Raw genomic sequence first — 19,081 nt, 5'->3', positions numbered from 1 at the left:
ATATTTTTGTTTCATATTTCTTTAGTTATTTGCTTCCTGGTATTGCAAGAAGGTTAACCTTAACTCTGTTGCTTCTGGCACTTTGGAATGGTTTCAGGAAAAATCCAAGGGACCACAGGAAAGAATCCTTGGCAGTTCAGTGAAATAACTTCATTTGTTAAAGTTCATTGACAGCACAGACAAAACATTAGCCATCAGATAAATCAATATTTTTAAGGTGTCTACTTTCTGAGATGTTTGCTACATGAAATAAATCAGTCTTCTGCCTAGAGGATCTCATGAAAAGCTTTTTGAATTTAGTAACTAAGAAGATCAGTGAATACCCTGTGGCACTTTGCACTTACATTTTTATTCTAGAAACTTCAAAGCCCTCCTTCTTGTCCTCCCTTTCCCACCAAAAATGTTTCATCTGCTCCCTAAACATCTCTGTTATAAAAACAAGGCAAATATCTTTCCTATTTACATCGAAGAGCATGATGTATCTATGACAAAGGCTAAACGACCTTGCTGCTTGTCCCCCAAATCCAGTATTATGTCCTTTCATCGCCTTTTGGTAAGGGGGAACTGGGCCCAAGTCTTGGTTCTGCCACTGAACTGGCTCTGTGGGCTTGAACACATTTCTTCCCCTCTCTGGGTCTTATTTTTCTCCCCTGTAAATGAGAGGATTAGACTCTAATGTCCCCTTTAGCTCTAAAATCTATGATTTCGTGTTTCCTTTTTTTCTATGTACTTTTAAAATTTTAATAATAAGAAGCCCTCAGTATTCTTTGCCAGAATAGTAAAGTAAAATGAAGCCTGCCTGAAGGCAGAGAGGATTTGATCAAAGCCAAGAACATTAGAAGAGGGAAAAAGATGGTCTCCCTCTGCCCAGGCACAGTGAGTCTTCTCTCATATGCCATCTCTCCATGTGCCATCTCTCCCATAACCCTGGCATTTGGAAGGGAGTTCCAATATGAGACTTAGACTGTTTCTAGTATATGAGGTTACCTTGCTTAGCAGGTAGACTAGTTCTAGATCTGAAAGAGACGTTAGAACTTGGGTTCTTAACCTAGAGTTCATAAACTTTTTTTAAAAATATTTGGAAAATTTCAATATAATTATTTTCCTTATTAACCTATGCATTTTGTTTTATGCATTTAAAAATGTTTTTTCTGAGAAGGGGTCCATTGGCTTCACCAAAATGACAAAATGGTCCATCACACACACACACACACATACACACACACACGAATCCACGCACACACACAATGAATAAGAACTCTTACCTTAGAGGTTATTTGGTCTAACCGTCTCATTTTAGACATGAGGAACTTGGGGTTTGCCCAAAGTCACACAAATACAATAGGAAAGAAGGTCAGGATTTGAACTTAGGTCTTTGGACTCCAAGTTCTATGCTTTTCCCACTGTACCATGTGGTTTCTCTTATTTTGGCTCAAAAAAGTCTCCTTTACCCCAGAAAGCATTACTTTTAAAAGTAGAAAGCCTGGATCATTCAGGGGGGAAGGAAGATCATGCAGTTAAGAAAAGCAAATTAGTTTGTGGTAGGAGCAGCAGAATATTGAGGACTAGAATTACTGGGTACAAAGACATTTTGTGCAGATCTAAAAAAAAATGTATCTCTGAAACAAAAATATCATTCAAAACAAGAAAATGAAAATATCTTTATTCTTAGAGAAACACAGGCTAGAAATGTGCCCCAGGCACTTTCATAGAATAATGAAATGAGAGAGCTAGAAGGGACTTTGGAGATCATCAGAATCCAACCCGTTTTAAAATTACTTTTTATTTTTTAATTTAACAAAAATCTATTTTTCTCTCCCTTCTACCTTCCCTTAAGCCCCATTGAAGGAAAAAAGAAAAAAGAAAACAAAACCCTTGTAACACATATGCATGGTCAAGCAAAACAAATTCCTAAGTTGACCATATCCAAAAAATACGTGTCTTATTCTGCACTCTGAGTCCATCACCATTCTGCCAGGAGGTGAGTAGCACTCATCAATCAAATCCTAGCTGGTCATTGGGTTGATCAGAGTTCTTAAATTTTTTGAAGTCTTTGTCTGTACGTTGTTGTTGATATTATATAAAGTCCCTTCATTTTATAAGCAGAGAAAGTGAGTTCTAGTAAAATTATAGATTCCTCTTTTTTAAAGGCTCTTGATAGATGAAAGTACTGAAGTTTCTTCTCACTCAGATCTCAGTTATTTGTTTCAGGGATTTTATCTTTACTTAATTCCTAATACTAGACTGGCTTTCCTCCAGCTTCTCAGCATGCTTCAGGGGTACTCTTCTGCTGCCAATGTGGTAGGTGCTGAATCGTATTAACTGGTGTAGAATGCAAGCTGATGAATTTGGAGTCAGGAACATTTGGGTTCAAATCTCACAATTGATACTTAACTGGTTGTATGATCCAGACTTGGGGATGGGGGAAGAGTACTTTTCTACTACCTTATTAAATAAACTTTAATAAAAGTTAAAAAAAAACAACAACCCCAAAACCTAAAACAAAACTAGTTGTAGGCCCCTGGACAAGTCACTTAATCTCTCCATGTCTGAAACAACTCCTTAGTATTTATTTACTAAGTCACTGCAATCTGCGTTGATGGAAGTCCAATGGTCCAATGGCAGAAATTTCCCACACTGACAAAATGTTAGATCTTTCTGTTTTCCTATATTAATACTTCTTTGACCAAAGCAGAACAGAATTAGAAAGTTTGATCTCTTGCCTTCCTTCCCACGTCACATATTATATAATACATTTCAGAGTTATTTTGGCAGTAGATTTATGACTCTTAGAGTTTTAAATAGCACTTTTATTATCCAGACAATACCATATAATGTGCTTGGGGCAAACAACATAAAAGGAACCCTCCCATCAGCTTTAAAAATGTTTTATTGATATCTTTTTTTATATCACCTACATTTCTCAATATATTTCAGTCTCTTGCCATTCCCAAAGGGTTAGCTCTTATAACAAAGAAAGAGTAAAAAGTTCAGCAAAACCAACACTTTGAAAAATATCTGGCATTATATGCAGTGTTCTATACCCATTAACCCCACTTCTTTTTTTTTTTAAGGCAATTGGGGTTAAGTGACTTGCCCAGGGTCACACAGCTAGTAAGTGTTAAGTGTTTGGTGTGAGGCCAGATTTGAACTCAGGTCCTCCTGACTTCAGGGCCTGTGCTCTTTCCACTGTGCCACCTAGCTGCCCCTAACCCCACTTCCGCTAGGAAGTTGGGGGGGTGCCTTCTCATATGTCTTCTGTGGGACCAAGCTTGGTCATTATAATTTCACAGCATTCAGTTTTGATTGTTTTGTTGTTCTTTTTATTTCCATACTGTAGTCATTTTGCATATCTTTTTCCTGGTTCTGCTTACTTTATTTTGCATCACCATATTGGTCTCCCCATGCCTCTCAGTATTCCTTGTATTCATCATTTCTTATAGCATAATATTATTCTCTCCCATTAATGTGCCACAATTTGTTTAACCATTCCTCAGTGGATGGGTACCTACTTTGTTTCCAGTTCTTTGACATCACAAAAAGTGATGCTGTAAATCTTTTGATGTTTATGGGGCCTTTCTTTTTTATCACTGACTCCCTTGGGGTAGGTGCATGCCTAGCATTGGGATTTCTAGGTCAGAGATATGGACACTCATTCACTTTTCAGTTTAGAAGGTGGTAGGGATCTTAGGGAAAGACCTCCAATGCAAGGACACAGAGTAGGGAGGAAGCAGGGCATAGCCCAGAAGAGGAGACTCAGAGATACCAGGAGATTATGAGGTTGTTATTGGGCAGGCAGCTGATCCAGGAGGAATTAGGGAAGGATAGGACTGAGGGATGGCTGGGGAAGTGGGAGAAGGAGGAGGAGGAGGCATTTATCCTTTGGACCAATTGAAGAGAAACCTATTTGTAATTGTAAAAATATAAATTCTGAAACAATGCCTTATAACCTTGTAGTATCTGTGAGTGCCCCTCCTGGGCTGTGCCCTAGTGTTTTGGTTTTTTTTGTTTGTTTTTGTTTTTTTTTTTTTGTCTCTCCAAAATGACTTTGGATTAAAGAGATTCTCAAAGTCATGAGGACCTTTGGACTTCTTTCTAGATAAACAAAAATACTTAGATTTGAATAATCTAAATTAATAAAATTGTTTCTAGCAGACATGCACCTAAAATACAGAGTACAGAATTTTCTTCTACATTAGCTTTCTATTTTAACTATTTATTCTCTTTAACTAGGGGCTAAACATTGTTGTTTATACCTGCTGAAATAATGGGGCTCTGACAAGATTCTCTAAATTTTGACACTCTAGGCTAAATCCCAGATCCTCTTGCCCTCATCATGGCTCTGTTAGCTCTTTCCTTCTTCATCACACAACTCTACTCTTGGCACGTTATAGACAACATAAACTTTCTTGTTACAAAACCTATTCCTCATTCTATCAAGATGACCTAGCTGAATACATATTTGCTGTTCTACTGGAGAACTGATAACTACTGGGCATTTCAGTTTCAGTATCTTACTGGGGTCCAGGAATTGTATTTCCCTATAAGGTGGTTTGTGTTTTTATCACCCCTTTAGCTGCAATGTTTGTTTGGCTATTCTGTCATTGCTTGGAGGACGCAAACACAGTTCTGCTTAAGCAATACTGAAGAAAAAATATTAATACTGTACTCTGTGATTAGGTACCAGTCTGTCAGAAACAATTTAATATAATTTAAGATTAATCTAATTTGAAGTCATTTCTGACACAAAGAGAAAAATATCCAAAATGTCTCTGCTTCAAAACGATTTTAAATAACATTTATAGTAATCCAAAATGAAAATCAAGATATGTAATAATATAGTTCTGGGTTAATATTCCTAATAGTTGAGCAACCTTCCTCCTGGTCTACTTACCTTGGGAATCAATGGGGTTTCTCCCATAGAACTATATTTGAGAATCTAAATTGAACTGGAAGAGGTTGAAATTTCTCCTGTTGAATGGAAGAGGGTACTTTGTTCAGGTGAACCTTAGTCTAATTTCTTCAGGGAATAAACGGAGGAGATTGCCCTTTGATAGGTCAATATCCTTATCCATTACAGGGATAGATAAAGGCAAGTAGGGTCATTTCCATTTCAATTTGGATTCTCAGATGTAGCTCTGTGGGGAAAACCCCATTGATTCCAAGGGGAGAAGTCCAAGAGGAAGGGGAGACAGTTGTCCAACCATTAGGAATGTTAACGAAGAAATGTATAGTTACCTATCTAAACAAGGGGTACTCTTTGTTAAGTTTCTAGATAGCATCCTTAATCCATTCATCTAATGAAAGGCCCTTTCCCCTTTTGTCTTAAGCTATCCTACCTTCAAATTGGAAAGTAAAGAAAGAGCAGTTATTTCTTCTCCCAGGAGATAATGCTAGCCCAAGGTGGAGCACTAGAGGAGGACCAATATAGCTCCAGGGTAATTTATTCTCCGTTAAATATATTCTCTAGTTGTGCTGTCCTTGTCCTTTCTTTATTACGTTGTGAGTTCCTCAAAGTCAGGAACTGTCTTTAGCTTAGCACAGTGCTTGACACACAGTAAGTGCTTAATAAGTGCTTATTGCCTGCCTGTCTGACTTCCTCTCAGGAGATACCACCAGCTCTCTAATACTAAACCAGGGAGAAAGTGATAGTTTCCCAATTCTTCATACCCAAGGTAAGATGACTCCAGGCTGCCCCTTCATGTTTTATGGAACCACCTTCTACTGGTAATGCTTAAATAAGTCTCTATTGCTGAATGAAATAGGGCAAATTTTCTTATGTGCCCTCCTCTCTCCCAGCTCCTGATTGGGGTACTTCCCTCTTGTTCAGCATCTCCCACTGAGTCTTATGGTTTAGAGATACTCTTCCCACATCCTCTCCCCATTCTCCTCCTACTTATTTCCTGTTGCCTTTTCCCTCCATGTTTCAGAAAGCACTGGAAAACAGAGGAGAGAAGAGAGGCAGAGATCTGGGATGTGCCTATGATACACGAGGGCATGCGTGTATATGTGGAGAGAAGGAATTGGAAGAAACATCCTGTCATGACGTTTTTAAAGAACTATACAAATAAAAATTGTAATTATTCTTAATAACCTCCAATCAGACTCTGAAATCATGGAATTCAGTACCAGAAATATTTGGAGATTATTGGATCATAGATTTTAAAACTAGAATGAACCTTAGATGTCATCTAGTCCAATCCTTCCCCTACATTCTTAGCCAAGAACTTGGTCTCATATTTCACTGGAAAAAATGGAAGTAATTCCCTGAGAGATCCTTTTTCTCCCTTCTTCCTCACCTGACCTCACTGAGATACCTTCTACCACTATTTCTTCCTTCACCCTCATCTCCCATGAAGAGGTGGTCCTCCTCATTGCCAAGGTAAATCTTTCTACATGTATGAGTTATCCCATTCTATCCTGTTTTCTCCATCAGATTTCCCCCTCTAACATCCCTACTCTCTCACTAATCTTCAGCCTCTCCCTGTCTACTGACTACTTCCTTCCTGCCTATAAGCACTCCTATATCTCCCTCATCCTCAAAAAAAAAAAAACAAAACCCTCGCTAGATCTGTCCATCTCCCTTAGCTATCACCGATAGCTCTCCATTCTTTCCTGGCTAAACTCCTCAAGAGGGCCATCTACAATCAGTGTCTCCTCTTACTTTCCTCTCACTCTCTTCTTAATTCTCTGTAGTTTAGCTTCTGACCTCACCACTCCACTGAAACTCCTCTCTCCAAAATTACCAATGGTCTTTTAATTGCCAAATCTAAAGGTCTTATCTCAATAACCAATTTCTCATCCTTCTTGACCTCTCTACAGCCTTTAGCACTTGATTATCCTCTTCTCCTTGCTACTTTCTTCTCTCTAGGTTTTGGTGACTGTTTTCCCTTGGTTTTCCTCCTACCTGTCTGACCACTTCTTCTTAGTTTCCTTTGATGGATCTTTTTCCAGGTCATACCTGCTAACAGCAGAGGTCTTCCAAGGCTGTGTCCTGGACCTTCTCTTCTCCCTCAATATTATCTCACTTGGTGATCTCATTATCTCCCATGGGTTCAATTATGTGTGACCCAGGGCAAGTCACTTAACCCTGTTTGTCTCAATTTTCTCATCTGTAAAATGAGCTGGAGAAGGAAATTGCAAACTACTCCAGCATCTTTGCCAGGAAAATCCCAAAATGGGGTCACAGAGAACCTGACACAATGGAAACGACTCAACAGCAACAACAACAACCTCTCTGCTGACCTACAGTCTTGTCTCTCCACCTGCCTATTAAATATTTCAAATCAGGTGTCCTGTAGACATCTTAAACTCAACACGTCCAAAATTGAACTTATTATCTTTTCCCACAAGTCCTCCCTTCTTCCTAACCTTACTATTATTGTTGAGGATACCACCCTTCTCCCAGTCACTCAGGCTCAGAACCTAAGTATCATTTTGACTTTTTACCCTCTCTGACCTTGGTGAAAGCCTTCATCACCTAGACTATTGCAACAGCCTTTTGGTTAGCCTCCCTGTTTCAAGCCTCTCCCCACTCTCCAATTCATCCTCCACTCAGATATCAAAAAGATCTTCATAACATGTAGGTCAGACCAAGTCACTCTCCTATTCAATCAACATCAGTGGCTCCCTATTACCTCCAGGATCAAATAGAACATCATCTATTTGGCTCTTGAAGCCCTTTATAATCGAACCCCTTCTACCTTTCTAGTCTTGCTACAATTTACTCCCCTCCACATATTCTCTGATCTCTGACTCTAGGCTTCTTACTATTCCTTGAACAAGATACTCCATCTCCTAACTATATGCATTTTTATTGGCTTTCCCCATGCCTCGAACTCTCTCCCTCCTCACCTTTGCCATCTGGTTTCCTTCAAGCCCCAGCTAAAATTTCACCCTCCACAAGAAACCTTTTTCAGTCCTCCTCATTGTTAGTGCCTTCCTTCTGATGATTATCTCCGCTTTATCCTGAATATAACTTAATTGTACATAGTCGTTTGCCTACTGTCTCCCCCATTAGACTCCTTGAGAGCAGGGGCTGGTTTTTTGTCTTTCTTTGTATCCCTATTACTTGGTGCAGTGCCTGGCACATAATAAGTACTTAATCAAAGCTTGTTGTTGACTTAATCCTTTTGTTTTTACAAATAAATGAAATGAAGATTAGAGACCTTATGTGATTTGCCCAAGATTACATAGCTGGGATTTGAACTTGGATCCTTTGCATCTGAATCCAGTGCCCTTTGACCACACTGTCTTTCAATTATCTAGTCCATCCCCTCAACTTATGGAGCAAAACCTTGAGTATTGGAGAGATTAAATGACTTGGTCAAGGCCATACAGGCGAATAGGTAAGACATCCTGGTAGTAAAGTTGCCCTAAGGTCACTGCCTCTCCAAGCCACCTTAATTGATCATGCCAGCACTTATAATCCTGGCCTATTCAAACTCCTTCACTCTTTCAGTTGACCAAGGTTTGCACTGTAATGAATTTTGATGTATGCACAAAGGATAGAGTTTGAGTTGGTTTTTTTTCTTTTCTTTTCTTTTTTTTTTGGTTTCTGTTTTTTGCTAAGCGATGGGGCTAAGTGACTTGCCCAGGGTCACACAGCTAGTAAGTATTATGTGTCTGAGGCTGGATTTGAACTCAGGTCATCCTGACTCCAAGGCTGGTGCTCTATCCACAGCACCACCTAACTGCCCCTTGTTTTTTTTTCTTTACTGTGAGTTCTGAGACCAGCCATTAGCAACATTAGGTTCTCTTCTACATACTCACTATCAAACCCAGAAAATAAATAATCAAAGAGCCATGGAGGTTATGCAACAACTGTTAAACTCTGAAAAATAAAATAAAATAAAACCCAAGAGTTAATAGTGATTATAAGTAAAAAGCTTTCTTTATTCCATTACAGGAGGGAAACTAGACAAGTGTGCCTGGGTATCCTCCAGGAGGACACCCACTGTAGCAAGGCTCAGCCTAGATACATATAGTTGTGGACAGATGAAAAATCAATGTATGGTGTAGCAGCAATGGTGAGACACATCAGCAACAGTGAGGCAAGGTTGCTTAGTGACAAAAAGTCTATTCATAGCAGGGTTTCATGACTGGGCCTGCTGGTGCTTGCCCAAGCTCAGGGACCATCAGTTACCCAATTTAGTTGTAGCAGAGTTGTCAAAGGATTATTGTTATGCCAAGCTCAGGGTACAGCTTGCTTGTAGGGTCCCTAGCTCTGGAAAACAGGGTGTCTCCTAATAATAAAAAGAGAACATTGAAAAGAACAAACAAACAAACAAAGAAAAAGAAGGAAGGGAAGGGAAGGAAATGAGAGGAAAAGGAAAGAGAAGGGAGGAGAAGGGAGGGGAAGGAAGGAGAATGAAGGGGAGGAGAAAGAAAAGGAAGAAAGAAAGAAAAAGTTCATTTGAAGCTCACTTCCAAGGATGGTGGTTACCTAGAGTTCTTTAATTAATCTCTTGAGTACAAATATCCAAGGCAATTAAGTGAAAAAGAATGACAAAAACTAAGAGAATGCCCCTCAGGGAAAGGCAAGACACTCAATGGTTCAGCTACTTTACTCAATTTACTTAATCATATACAGTTCTTAAAAGAGAGGAAAGAAGCCCCTATTCTGATTCTACATCACACCATGGAAATCACATGAATTCTTTGAGATGTATGGTATAGAATATCTAGCCCAACGTTTCATTCAAACCATCCAAAACAATTTTAGCACCCTTGGATGGCAGAAAAGACAATGGTAGATCAGAGGTCTGAGGAGGAAGGGAATGGTGAGCTGGAACCAGTCATTAATGGTTGCTGGGCTGGACTCCATTTGGTATAGTCTCTAACAAGACTGTGATTGGTGCCTCCTGGGCTCCAGGAAGCTAGAGACTTACAGTGTGATTTTCTTTCCAAGTCTCAGGTCAATCATTGTAATGACATGGTTCCATTCTGCTCAAGCTTAGACTCAGTCTCCACTACAGCCCAGGCTATTCTGTCATGATCAGAAATGGCAACTTTGGCTCAGTATGGCCCACTTTTAAGGGGAACTTAAAGCCAATTAACTTTTTGATGAAGTAATCGGTGGGTCAAGACTATTTGTCCCAATATATGAATATATTGACGTTGTACTTCAGGGTGATTCATCATAAGCAGATCTGGCCATCCCTACCAGTATAAACAAACAGTCATTTGGTCAAGGTAACTAGGTATGTCCATAAAAGTCATCTAGTTATCAGACCCATATTCTCAAGTTGTTTATGTTCTTACGTACTTGCTGTGTAGATTCTTACCACAAATTCAAGATGGACTCACTTTTGTGAAGTGTATCCTATGACCATGAGTCACTAGTACCCTCTCAATAAATGAAAAACAGCACCTTGGCTTATGGTGACAATAAAAATGCCTATATGATCCCCTCCTATTTATTTCCCTGTTAGCAACAGGGACAGGGATCCCTGTTAGAGATAGAGCTGGAGACCCCAGAGACCATCTAATCCAACCCCCAATGAAAGCAGAAACTTTTTTAAAAAAAGTTTTATTGTACTTTCCTTCTCCCCTGTATTATCACATACCAATGACCTTCTGCATAGTTAAGCAAAATAAATACATTGTCCATGTCTAAATAATAACTAGCACTTACTAACATAGTGCTTTAAGGTTTGCAAAGTATTTAGCATATATTATCTCATTTAGTCTCTACAATAACCTCGGGAAGTAGGTTAAGTGACTTTTCTGGAGTCAAATACCTATTTGATGTCTGAGGCAAGATTTGAAGTCAGCTCTGCTGACTCCAAGTCCAGCACTAAACCATTTAGCTGCTTGTGTAAATCACATTCTGTGTCTTCTCTCTGCCAAGAGATGGAAGGTATGCTTCACAATTATTCCTCTAAAGCAGTACCTCTAAAACTGGTTTTCAGGGCAGTTATAACCTAACTGCTACCTGGGCACCCAGAACCCATAGCAGCAGCTGCTCAGGTACCATTGGGAAAATCTTTCTCCCCACTTCCCAGTACCCTTTGTCTAGGTCACCTGGTGGCAGCTCTCAAATAGTAGGTTCTACACTCTCCTACAGTGACTGGTAAGAGATCCCTCCTCATTTTCACTTTGTATAGGACAGAGTGAGTCTCACAGGATGAAAAGACATGGATGAGTGGCCATCTGCATCTCAGACTCATTACATAAGACTTCTGCCAAACCCACTCCTCTTTCAAATTTCCCTATTTCTGTCAAGGATATCATCATTCTCACATTTCATAACTCTGGTGTCATCTTTGACACCTTACTCTTACCCCATGTATTCAATCAATTTCTAGGTGGTTGTTTTTACCTTCATATCTCTAGCATCTATCTCCTCTCTTTACTTACATAACCACTACCCTAGTTCAGGCCCTTAACACCTTTTCCCTGGACTATTTCAATAACTTCCCAAATGATATCCATGCCTCAAGTATTACCCCTCTCCAATCTTTTCTCACACAGCTATCAAATTGATTTTTCCTAAAGTTTATTCCTGACTATGTTAATTTAATAAACTTGAGTTTATTATTATTGTTAAGTCGTTTTTCACTCATGTCTGACTACTGGTGACTCCATTTGGGGTTTTCTTGGCAAAGATACTGGAGTGGTTTGCCATTTTCTTCTTCAGTTCATTTTGCAGATGAGGAAACTGAGGCAAACAGGGTTAAGTGACTTGCTCAGGGTCATATAGCTACTAAGTGCCTGAGGTTGGATTTAAACTCATGAAGATGAGTTTTCCTGATTCCAAGCCCACTGCACCACCTAGTTTACTATTGACTCTAGGTCAAATATTATTTTTTCTTTATTTCATTCTTTTTTAACATTTCTATTTTTAATGTATGCATAATTATTAGGGCAGTAGTACACATATGCAATTTATAAATAAATAAATATATACATTTGGGAGGTACAGACCTAATTTTTTTTTAAGTAACAGGGGTGCACAATCATAGAATTTTAGAGACTATTCCCTTAAAATCAAAACTAGTCACTTTATTGATGAGAGTTCTGAAGTCTTTCGATGTTATGTTCCTTTACGTTAATTGTAGTCATTATTAAATCGTTTTCTTGGTTCTGCTTTCTTGGTTTCTGCATAAGTTCAAACAAGTCCTCTCAATTTTTTCTTTTCTGAGCTCTTCACATTTATTGTTTCCTGTGGTTCAATAATATTTCACCACATTCATATTCCACAGCTTGTTTGGCCATTCTCCGGTTGATTGGCAACTGCTTTGCTTCCTGTTTTGTACTACCATAAAAATATTGTTGTATTTTTTAATATATGGATACTATGGAGGAAATGGATAAAAACCTTTTTTTTTTTTTTTAAGTGAGGCAATTAGGGTTAAGTGACTTGCCCAGAGTCACACAGCTATTGAGTGATATATGCCTGAGGCCAGATTTGAACTCAGGTCCTTCTGACTCCAGGGCCAGTACTCTTTCCACTGCACCACCTAGCTGCCCTTTTTACCTTTTTTTTCTTTCTTTCTTTCTTTTTTTTTTTTTATTGTGAGACTGGGGAAAACATTTCCCCAGAAAAAGTAACTTTGGAGGTCAAGTAATCAGAGATATAGAATTGTGTAAATAGAGATATTCAGGTTGACAAGGGCAAGCAGGAGGCATAAGACTTAGTGATTTCTATCTCAAAGGAGGCTTCTATTATCTTAGTGATTTCTTGCTCTGTGAGTATATTCTGATAAGACTAGCCTCAGAGAAATTCTTTATCCCACTAGAACAAATATGATCTTTGCAAATCCTGAGACCCCAAGGTGAATGCATTCTAACCCCAAGGTTAGCAAGTCTCTCCCAAATCACCAGACATCCTATCCCTATTATTTGATCTCCCAAATAAGAAAAGGGCCTGAACAGTCTTACCTGATAAGCTTCTTTCACTGACTGTAAAGTCACCCCAAGGCTGTGTAAAACCCTATATACATATATATCTCCCCATGTTGGGGCAGTAGGATGTTGTTACCTACCTGGTAACTGCCCAACAGCTAATTAATTAAAGTTTTTCTCCTCTAACCTTCCCTCTTGATTAATTGACCTCTAGTCAAAGGACCAAGGTGGGAGAAATTAATCTCCAGGAGGATCTTTGAACCTCAGGGTTGAGAAATTCTCCAACAAGACTTTTTGTCTTTAACCTTTTTGGAGTATAGAAGTGATATCACCAGGTTAAAGTGTTCATCCAATTGAACCCATTTTCTAGTATTTTTCTAGAACACAATTTCTCCAGAATCAATGGACCAATTCCTAGCTCCAGTGTATTAGTGTGCCTCTCTGTACCTACAGTTCCTCCAACATTTACTGTAGAAACTATTTCCCTGGATTTAACCCAGTTCCTTCTTTCTGCATCTCTCAAGAAATAAATCTGGATCTTATCTGATGGTCTCCTGGATCTAATTAAACTTGACAAAGTCCACAAAAGATCTTGTAGGATTTGCCCTTAATTCCAGTTCTTATACAGTTCAGAGTCCAACTCTGAGTGTCAAGGACATCTAAGTTGCAAAATTTTGTGTGCAAAACATTCTTTAGGTTCCATGGCCTCAGTCTCCATGATTTTGCCTCAAGTTTGGTAGCAATAGCTACTTTGAGTCCTGATGTAGTAAATTGATTTAGAAACTATTTATAGTTCTTTCTTCTGCTTAAAGTGACTTTCTATAAATGACTCAGTTTTCAGCTGGAAGAGAAAACTGGAGATTAAAATTGGCCTTTTTGTACAATGAAGTTTAAACTTCTTTTGAATGGTATTTTCCTTACTAATTTCAGAGCTTGTATGCAGTAATTAAGGACAACCTGCTAAATAAAACTGCTGCTTTCAAGATGATCTAGTTTCCATTGCTGCAGTTTCCTTTTCAAACTCAAATGTTTAATTCCCTTATGTTTTTTTTGCATTGCCATTAAACTCTACTTCTTTATTTTCTGTTTTCCTATCTAGGCTGGAAACCTTTCTCTAATTTGCTTTTTCTTTCCCACCCCTGAACAGTAGCAGCAAGTTGCAAACCATCTCAAAGAGCACATGACTGGAAATACATTTTATTCTGTGCCGATAGTAATATAAATCTTTCTGATTTAAAGTAATTTTGGTCATACCTTTTTTCCCCTTGTGTTTTTAGTGGAATTTGCTTGAATTCCTGATGGATAATACTTCAGGCCAGCTTTAGTTCTGTTAAGTGCAAAAAAAACAAGAAAAAACTCTCTTAGGTTACCTTAGAATAATTCAGGGTTGGGGAACCTGAGGCTTCAAGGCCACATGTGGCCTTCTAGGTCCCTGGGGTGCAGCCTTTTGACTGAGTCCAAACTTCACAAAACAAATACTTTTATTAAGGGGATTTGTTCTGTGAAGTTTGGATTTAGTCAAAGGGCCGCACTTGAGGAGAGGGCCACATGTGGCCTTGAGGCCACAGGTTCCCCACCCCTGCAGTTTAGATATTCCTTTGTTCATGGACCCTATGTTTTCTGATTTTGTTTTTCCTCCCCCTAAACCTTCCTCCTCCCCTTTATTCCTTGGATAAAGGATTTTTTTCCTAAAATTCATTCTGCAAATATTCATTATTCAATAATTATTCAGCATCCAAAGAGGGAAAAGTACTAAGAATTAAATGATTTTTAAATGGTGGACTTCTTACCCTCAAAGAGTTTACAATATTTGAATTGAGGTTACAGGATGAATAAGAATAGGATCCAGGAATCAGGCAATCACATTTATTAAGCGCTCATCTAGAATTAGAAAAGACCTTAAAGGTCATCTAGTTCAACCTCATTTTACAAATGAGGAAATTGAGGCCTGAAGAGGTTAAATGACTAGGCCAAAGTCATATAGGTAGCTAAATGGCAGAGCTGGGATAGTCCTCACTTTTCAGTAGGCAGGGTACCCTGTAGCAGGTGACAACTATTCAGAGGGTTATTACTAATAAGAATAACTAAAGATGTGGGTTCAATCCTCAGATTGGCTGATAAGCATTGTTATTCTTGTCTCTAACAACAGATTGTACCTAATTCCAGCTAGCTGTCCTATAAACACGTGCTTGGATGTGGATAGAATTTTCCATCGTGAGTCTTTTGGATTTGTCTTAGATCCTTGCATAGCTGAGAAGAGCTAAGTCTATCAAAGTCAGTCATCGCACAACATGGCTGTTACTGTGTACAATGTTCTCCTGGTTCTGCTCACTTCACTCAGCATCAGTCCATACAAGTCTTTCCAGGTTTTTCTGAAGTCTGCCTGCTCATCTTTTCTTATAGCACAATAGTATTCCATTACATTTATATACCACAACTTGTTTAGCCATTCTCCAGTTGATGGGCATCCCCTCAATTTCCAATTCTTAGTCACCACAAAAAGGGCTGCCATAAATATTTTTGTACACGTGGGTCCTTTTCCCATTTTTATGATCTCTTTGGGATACAGACCTAGAAGTGGGATTGCTTGGTCAAAGGGTATGGGGCAGCTAGGTGGCTCAGTGCATAGAGCTCTAGCCTTGGAATCAGGAGGACCTGAGTTCAAATCTGGCCTCAGATGCTTGACACTTAGTAGCTGTGTGACCCTGGGCAGGTCATTTAACCCCAATTGCCTCACCAAAAAGCCCCCAAAAAAATAGGGTATGCACAATTTTGTAGCCCTTTGGGCACAGTTCCAAACTGCTCTCCAGAATGGATGGATCGGTTCACAACTCCACTAACAATGAATTAGCGTTCCAATTTTCCAACATTTATCATTGTCCTGTTTTTTCATGTTAGACAATCTGAGAGGTATGATGTGGTACCTCAGAGTAGTTTTGATTTGCATTTTTCTAATCAATAGTGATTTAGAGCATTTTTTATATGACTATAGATAGCTTTAATTTCCTCCTCTGAAAACTGCCCAACATTCACTTTTATAAGATTTTTAGTTCCAAATTTTTTTTTTCTCCCTTCATCCCTCCTCTCCTCTCTCCCCAAGAAGAGAAGCAATCTGATATAGGCTATATATGTACAATCCTATTAAACATATTTCCACATTAGTCATATTGTGAAAGAAGAATCAGAACAAAAGGGAAAAACCACAAGAAAGAAAAAAAGAGAGAGAAAATAGTATGCTTCGAACTGTATTCAAACTCCATAGTTCTTTCTCTGGATGTGGATAGCATTATGGAAACGTGAAACTCTTGGAGATGTCTTAGATCATTGCATTGCTGAGAAGAGTAATTCTATCAAAGTTAGTCATTGAACAATGTGGCTGTTACTGTGTAATATGTTCTCTGCTCACTTCACTCAGCATCAGTTCATGTAAATCTTTCCAGGTTTTTCTGAAATTTGCCTGCTCATCATTTCTTATAGCATAATAGTATTCCATTACATTCATATGCCACAACTTGTTCAGCCATTCCCCAATTGACAAGCATCTCTTCAATTTCCAGTTCTTTTTTTACCACAAAAAGAGCTGGTATAAACATTTTTGGACATATGGGTCCTTTTTTCGTTTTTTTATGATCTCTTTGGGATACAGACCTAGTAGTGGCATTGCTGGATGAAAGAGTATGTACAGTTTTATAACAATTTGGGCATAGTTCCAAATTGCTCTCTAGAATGGTTGGATCAGTTCATAACTCCACCAACAATGCATTAGTGTTCCAATTTTCTCACATCTCCAACATTTATCATTTTACTTTTTTGTAATATTAGCTAATCAGATAAGTGTGAGGTGGTACCTCAGAACTGTTTTAATTTATATTTCTCTAATTAATAGTAATTTAGAGCATTTTTTTTTCATACAGCTATAGATAGCTTTAATGTCTTCATCTGACATGTCTCCACATCCTTAAAAAAATTCTGGGGGGGCAGAGCCAAGATGGCAGAGGTAAGAGGGACTCACTGGAGCTCTCCCCCAAACCCCTCTAAATACCTGTAAAAATGACTCTGGGGGGGCAGGTAGGTGGTGCAGTGGACAGAGCACCGGCCCTGAAGTCAGAAGGACCTGAGTTCAAATCTGGCCTCAGACCAAACACTTGACACTTACTAGTTGTGTGACCCTGGGCAAGTCACCTAACCCCAATTGCCTAAAAAAATAAAAAATAAAAAAATTACTCTACACAAATTCTAGAGCAGCAGAAACCCACAAAAAGACAGAGTGAAACACATTTCCAGCCCAAGACAACCTGGAAGGTCGACAGGAAAAGTCTGTTGCACCTGGCTGGTAAAGGAGCAAAGTCCAGTGCAAGCTGTGCAGCACAATGCACCTTCCACCCTGGAAGCAGAGTTAAAAAGTCAAGTAATAGGCTGGGAGAATGAGCAAACAGTGGGAAAAAACTCAGACTATAGAATCTTACCTTGGTAACAAGGAAGATTAAAACATACACTCAGAAAAAGACAGCAAAGTCAAAGCTCCTCCATCCAAAGCCTCCAAAAAAAAATTTGAATTGCTCTCAGGCCATGGAAGAGCTGAAAAAGGATTTTGAAAATCAAGCATAGAGGAAAAATTGGGAAAAGAAATGAGAGTGATGCAAGAAAATCATGAAAAATGAGTCAACAGCTTGGTAAAGGAGACAACGAAAAATACTAAAGAAAGTAACATCTTAAAAAACAGACTAGACCAAATGGCAAAAGAGGTCCAAAAAGCCAACAAAGAGAAGAATGCCTTAAAAAGCAGAATTGGCCAAACGGAAAAGGAGGTCCAAAATCTCACTGAAGACAATAATTCCTTAAAAATTAGAATGGAGCAAATGGAAGCTAATGACTCTATGAGAAATCAACAAATTATAAAACAAAACCAAACGGATGAAAAAAATAGAAGACAATGTGAAATATTTCATTGGAAAAACAACTGACCTGGAAAATAGATCCAAGAGACATAATTTTAAAATTATTGGACTACCTGAAAGCTATGATCAAGCAAGAAACTAGACATCATCTTTCAAGAAATTATCAAGGAAAGTTTCTACTTGTAGTGAACACCAAATGGCGGACAATGCCAGTGCTTCAGGAGGCTCTGGGGGCCCCAAAGTTGGAGGCCGAGGTAGCTTCCTTGGTGGCTTTGGCAGTGGGGGCCCAGGTCAAGGTGGGGCCATGGTCAGTGCCGTGGCTGTGGCTGTGGGGCCCAGGGAGGAAAGACCAAGGACAAGGAATGGGTTCCTGTTACTAAGCTGTGCTGGCTGGTCAAGGACATGAAGATCAAGTCTTTGGAAGAAATCTATCTTTTCTCTCTTCCTATCAAGGAGTCGGAGATCATAGATTTCTTCCTGGGATCTTCATTGAAAGATGAGGTTCTGAAGAACATTCCTGTTCAGAAACAAACTAGAGCTGGACAACGTACCAGGTTCAAGGCTTTTGTGGCCATTGGTGACTACAATGGCCATGTTGGCCTGGGTGTCAAGTGCTCCAAGGAAGTGGCCACAGCTATTTGTGATGCTATCACTTTGGCCAAGATGTTCATCGTTCCTGTGAGACATGGCTACTTGGGGAACAAGATTGGCAAGCCTCACACAGTGCCTGCAAGGTCACTGGGCGATAAAGATTGGTTCTGGTGTGCCTGATCCCTAACCCTAGAGGTATTGGCATTGTCTCAGCTCCTATGCCTAAGAAGCTCCTAGTGGTGGCTGGAATTTATGACTGCTACATTTCTGCAAGGGGCTGTACTGCCACTCTGGGCAACTTTGCTAAAGCTACCTTTGATGCCATCTCCAAAACGTACAGCTATCTAACCCCAGACCTGTGGAAGGAGACTGTGTTCACTAAGTCTCCCTATCTGGAATTCACTGACCATCTTGTGAAGACTCACACTCGTGTGTCTGTCCAGAGGACCCAGGCAGCTGCTGTGGCAACCACATGGATGTTTTTTATAAACAAATAAATTGAACTATGTCTGCTAAAAGAAAAGAAAAGAAAGAAATTATCAAGGAAAACTGCCCTGATATTCTAGAACTACAGGGTAAAATAGAAATGGAAAGAATCCACTGATCACCTCCTGAAGGAGATCCCAAAAGGAAAACTCCCAGGAATATTATAGCCAAATTCCAGAGTTTCCAGGTGAAGGAGAAAATATTGCAAGCAGCCAGAAAGAAACAATTCCAGTATTATGGAAACGCAATCAGGATAA

The 19,081-nt window shown here is 39.2% G+C and overlaps 1 pseudogene; it reads left to right on the top strand.

Annotated features, from left to right (window-relative positions):
• Positions 1-17,943: 17,943 nt before the first annotated feature.
• Positions 17,944-18,835, top strand: LOC114047216 (annotated as a pseudogene).
• The last annotated feature ends 246 nt before the right edge of the window (positions 18,836-19,081 follow it).

The sequence above is a fragment of the Vombatus ursinus genome, unplaced genomic scaffold, assembly GCF_900497805.2.
Source record: "Vombatus ursinus unplaced genomic scaffold, bare-nosed wombat genome assembly UNPS02014786.1, whole genome shotgun sequence".
Lineage (NCBI taxonomy): Eukaryota > Metazoa > Chordata > Mammalia > Diprotodontia > Vombatidae > Vombatus > Vombatus ursinus.
The sequence above is the reverse complement of the archived record's forward strand: the minus strand, read 5'-3'. Positions and strand labels throughout refer to the sequence as shown.